Raw genomic sequence first — 6,096 nt, forward strand, 5'->3', positions numbered from 1 at the left:
TTAGAGTTGACTGAAAAAGTCTGTGTAGATTAATAAAATACTCGAGCTTAGTGCCAAGATTCTGAGTGAATTTTTTTGGCAGCAACTCGGTGATAGTCCCGTGTGGCATCTGCTGCCATTCATTCATTCAGTCCACCACAAGTCCAGTTGTCATTATGTTCTGCAGCCTGCAAATATTTAAAATTTGTATGTAACTGTTTATTTTGTTTACTTTTCTTTCACATTTACATGTCAGTTTGGTAAAGGTTCCCACCGCATTTGTGTGCATGAAGCCTGCATAGTGTGTGTATGTCCCTATCACTATTCATATTTTGAAGAAAAAGTGTAGGATTGTTATGTGTTCGTGATAGATTCTCATGTGAGTGCAGTGTTACCTTGAGTGGGCATTTGAACAAGTTTCTGATGATCAAAACAGTACTATGAAGTATGAATTGTCATTTGTTGTGTATCTGTTTTACCATGAGAAGTCTTTACTTAACAATCAGAAAACAGAGTTCATGTTGCTCAGGTCCACAATTCTTCTTTGAAAAAGAAACCTTTTTGGCTAATATTAAAATTGTGGACAAAGCATTTTATGGTCTACCCATATTGATTGCAAATCATGAAATGTGTGTGAAAGAGAGAGAGAAAGGTATCTATTCTGAGAGAAAGATATTTATTCATTTTCTCTTCGTATTGTTGAACTAGTATCATGAACTGTCCAATGATGAGTTCAGGGCTAACACAACATTAAAGTGTCTTTTTATTCACTCACAGTTTATATTCAAAGTATTACACTATTGCGATTAAATTTAATGTATAAAATATAAAGTAGAGGTGTGCACAGTTATATTTCTTTCTTTGTGATCCTTTTCATGCCCTGTGACATACAAAGATGCCACCAGAGATCTCCACTGCTGCCTAACTTGTGCTGTGCAAGATTATCTGCTGCTTTATTATCTGAGAATGAAAAAAAGAAGAAGTTTACCCATTGGAAAGTGCTCACTGAGCTCAGCAGTTTACTACCCAGACTCAAAAGTTTTTCCACTTACCATTTCAAAGCAGTTTCCTTTTTTCCTTTTTATCTTTGCTTTTTTGTTGGCATATTTAGATAATGTGACAAACACCACCACCATCACCCAAACTTTCGTGCTTCAATATCAAAAAAACGTTTTTAGAATATGAAATTAATGTTTTGGCATTTTGTTCCATTTTCTTAAAATATCGTTTGTGCAAAATCGTTTCATTATTTTTCAAAAAGAACAAACATTATCATGATATGCAGAAGTTAAATTGTTTTCATGTTGCAGAACTCCTTAAAAAAACGTAACTTTTGACAAAATGCTGCGCTACAGTTCAGTTTCCTGTGATTTACGGGCATTGTGTGCGTGTTGTCTGATCAGGAAAAAAATGTCACGGTGAAGTGATTGGAATTATGGACTGATGACTTGGAGATAGTGGGTTGCTGGCTTCTATACATTGTTGAGTGTGCAGTTGGTGTAAAGAGAGAGACTGGCACCATACAATTTCTTACACTTCACAGTTTTACCTTTAAGATTTATAATGAGAGTATTGCTCAACTTCTGTTTTAGGTATCTGTATCTTTTAGGCCTGGTCAGAATAGGTGTATATTATCAAAGGAAGTATAAGAGTACTGCCCTGTCACATCATCTGAAATCTAAATGTTTCTCCATATAGCAGCAGAAGCATCTTCTGTGCAATGAATATAAAGATAAGTGTTAATATAGTTAAGTGTTGATATCCATTATTTGTAACAAATTCTGCATGTCCCTTATACTCAGATAAATAAACACATGCATCTTCCAATGTATATACTTGTTTATTTGATTTTGATCAGATACAGTTTGTCTGAGATTGATGAGAGCAGGACAACTAAAATAGAACACACTGCCCCCCCCACCCCCTTTATTTTTTCATTTTATTTTCAGTTTTACAAGGTCAGTATGTGAGACAGTCAACAGATAGTCATAATGTGTTGGCATATTTGAAATTATAACAGATTGTTGCCAAATGACGCCAGATATTTCTTTCTACTCAGTCTTTGGTGTTTATAGCTCATGCCACTGCACAAGACAATATAAAGTTGAAAACACCCCACAAACAAAGTCATCATAAACCAATTGTGTCAAACCAAGACTTGTCAAAAACTTGAGGCCCCCCCCAAAAAAAAAGACCCCCCCACCCCAATAAAAAAAACAAACAAAAAAAACACACCACACACACACACACACACTCACACGCAAAAAGCAGTGGCAACAACAACTAAGAAATAAAAAAACCAAAACATTCTAAATGTTTTTTTTTCAAACTATATGTCCAGACATAATGCCCTTTTTGTGCTTGGCAAGGCTAAGTTAATTCAGCTGCAGAGATATTGGAAGATCACTCTTCATAAATAATCAGTTTGGAGGTGGCCTTCCCTCAAAAGCCACTGCTCTGTAAAATACAAGCAAGGAGAGGAGTGGAAGGGGAGAGAGAGAATTTGGCAAGTTGTTGACAAATGCTTCTTTTATTTTTGATCTTCTGTGCCTAAGGACTACAAAATGTAAAAAACAATAAAAGTATGAACTGTATGAGGTCCGCACCTTGTGTGCTGTTGTACTAAGAAAAACATAAACTGTATAGGTTCAGTTATGTTTACACAGCAACTTGCTAGAAGCAAAATAAACAATAAAAACTAAACAATTTCATTGGGCTATACTGGCTGCATAACCAAGCGTTTAAAGTGTTGGACTTTCCATCTGAGGGACTGGGTTTGATCTTAGCAAGGGTACATTTTATTGTGGGTTTAGAGTAGAGAGTTTTTCCAATCTCTCAGGTCAATGTACATACAGATTAAAAACAAAACAAAAATCTGAAAAGCAACCATTCCAATTATTCTGCTTGGTAATAACAATTCAACAACCAGGACCATGAAAGTGTACATATAAACCAGGACAGACCCAGACAGAACCAGGCTGGAGCCAGCTGCCCACACCTATTTCCTTTGAAACGTGACAACAAAATGACGCACACGACAAATTCAGAGGAGTTCAACAAAACTGATCACAATGAGTAGTTTTTCATCATTGCAGTTTTGTTTTTTTGTCAATTGACCCGGATTGCTGGGAAAAACATGGTTTGGACAACCAGAGACATTATAGCTCTAAACAGACAGGCTGGGTATGCATGGCTTGGACTGTCTCGAGTGAGATTAAATAAATTTGACAGTCTAAAGTTTCTTCCAGACATGCAAGACATGGCAATGTTTTGCACAGCCAGATTCCCATCCACTATTCATGCAGCCTAAGCGCTTCACAAACACAGAGCTCATTTGCACAACAGGCTGCCTATACCTGGGTGAAAGCTGCCCTTGGGCACTCATCATTCGTTTCCTGTGGTGTTAGTCAGGTTTCAGTCATGCACACACGCACTAACACAGACATGTATGTTTTTATGTGTGTGACCATTTATTGACCCTGCAATACGGGCAGCCACACTCCCATTTTTCTGGGGTGTGCATACTGGATATGTTCTTGTTTCAATAATCCACTGAAGGCTGACATGGATTACAGGATCTTTAACGTGTGTATTTGATCTTCTGCGTGTGTTTTCACATTAACGTGGTTCAGGCAATAGCAGGCCTGCGCATAAATTGACCTGGGAGATTGGTAAAAACTCCACCAGGTGCGCCGGGGATTGAACTCAGGAAACTTGGGCAAGAATCCAGTCCTGTAGCCATTCGACTAATGCACCCATCACTGATGATTGTCCATTCATATGGTTGTGTGCTTTATCAATATTTTGGTACTCAATTTGCTGAAGAAATGATATCTACTGAATAGATAGTCTTTTTGAGCTGGGGTTTTTTTTTGGTGGTCTCTCTGATCATATATATATATATATATATATGCTTGTCCATAAATTACAGTGCTATGGAATTAGAGGTCAGCTCAACACCTGGCTCAAAAGCTTGAGGACAGGCAGCAATCAGCTGTGGTGGAGGGAACCACCTCAGAATATATTCCAGTCAACTCAGGTGTTCCCAAGGGCTCGGTCCTCGTCCCTTGTCTCTTCCTTCTCTGCATCAATGACCTCCCAAGTACCATCAAATCTAAGGCCAGATTATTTGCAGACAACACCATGTGCAACAAAATAATCAAGAAGAAAGCTGACCAGCATACACTCCAAGAAGACCTAGTTTCCCTTTCCATCTGGGAGAAACAGTGGGCCATGCAATTCCACCCACAAAAGTGCTCCACCTTGAGTGTCAGCAGAAAGAGGAAAAAGATCGCACCAAACTACATACTCCATGGCCATCCGGTTGAAAACGTCAACACCACAAAATATCTTGGTGTGAACATCCAAGACGACCTACACTGGGGATCCCACATCAATTCTACAACTGACAAAGCCAACAAGACCTTAGGCTTTCTCCGGTGCAACTTGAAGATAGAAAACAAGAAGACAAAGGAAACTGCTTACAAAGTCCTTGCTCGACCTATCCTTGAGTATGCTGCATCTGTGTGGGATCCCTATACAGCCAGTGACCATCGAAAAGATCCAGCGCCGAGCAGCAAACTGGGTCACAAACTGACATCAACAGATGTCTTGTGTCAGTTCCATCCTTCAACTGGTACCCTCTACAAGTCAGACAGAAAAAAATATTGCCTGGAGATGTTCTGCAAGTTCCACCATGGTCTCATCTCCATCAACTCAGTCTGCCTACCAACACCATCAGACAGCAGGCTAAGCTCCAGGAAAAAACAACACCTGCAACTACAACATCCCTGCCTGCAGGATGCAGTACAGACAGATGTTTTTCTTCCCCTGTACTATCCTAGAATGGTATACACTGCCCCAGGAGGCTGTCACAGCTGAGTCGCTGGACTGCTTCAAGTCCAGATTCGCCTCCTGCCTGTGACACAGCAGAGTAGACTCACCACCACAACCACCCCCCTCCACTACCCTCCAACACATCTGTTTTTTCCCCCCCCACTGATAAGTAGTGTCGTAGAAGGCTAGGGCTGTGCCGGTCAGGTGTATTCCCACCACGGTAGCCGGATTGGCCAAGGTGCAGATGCGAACACAGCAGTGGACCATCTCCCGTCAGTTAACAGAACATCCCTTGGTAGCCCAGCTAAATTGCGCCCAACAGCAACCTCCCACAACAAGACAATTTTCATCAGCATACTGATGTTGCCCGTTAAGTGGCAGAAAAAGAAGAAGATATCATATCATACCGTATCTCACTATAATTATATATATATCAACATATCTACATGATAAATATCTATATATAATTGTCAAACTTTATTCATTACGTTGAAACAAACATCATGCCATATGAAAATGTATCGATGACAAAGCATCTACTGAAACATCTCTGACAAAATATCTTTTATTCATATGCATTCAGACCAATGGTTAAGGTTCTCACTCTCTTGGCATCACCAATCATCGATTTCCGTTGCCTAACAACACGCAGCCAAAATTTTCACTTCGATTGTGTGCGCATGCGCTTGATAAAATATCGGGAGCAATTTTTTGTGACTGTTTTGAAAACATATAATCTACAAATATTTGAAAGTTCACAGTCAGTGAATTGGTTACAAGTTGATAGTTCTTATATATTTTAACCCCGATGACATTATTACACGCATACAAGACGGCCATGTTTATTGGCCGCACTCCATCGTTAGGCCTAACCCATTTTCCTGTTCTTTTCTTCTTTCCACTTGCGTGATACTATCCCAGATGTCTGTCTGTCTGTCTTTCTCTCTCGGTCTGCCTGTCTCTTGACGGGCGCAATAGCATAGTGGTTAAAGCGCTGGACCTTCATTCAATCTGAGAGAACCATCTCGGCTTCGATTCTCTGGCGGTAACGGTGCTTGTATGGTGGGAAAATGGTGGAGATGTTTTCCGACCTCCCAGGTCAATATATGTGCAGATCTGCTCGTGCCTGAACCCCCTCCGTGTGTATACGCACGCAGGAGATGAAATACGCAGGTTAAAGATCCTTAAATCAATGTCAACGTTCGGTGGGTTTTGCTGGGAAACAAGAACATACTACCCACTGAGCATGCACATCACAGGCGTCTTTATCGTTTGTTAATC

The sequence above is a fragment of the Babylonia areolata genome, chromosome 18 (assembly GCF_041734735.1).
Source record: "Babylonia areolata isolate BAREFJ2019XMU chromosome 18, ASM4173473v1, whole genome shotgun sequence".
In the NCBI taxonomy this organism is placed as follows: domain Eukaryota; kingdom Metazoa; phylum Mollusca; class Gastropoda; order Neogastropoda; family Buccinidae; genus Babylonia; species Babylonia areolata.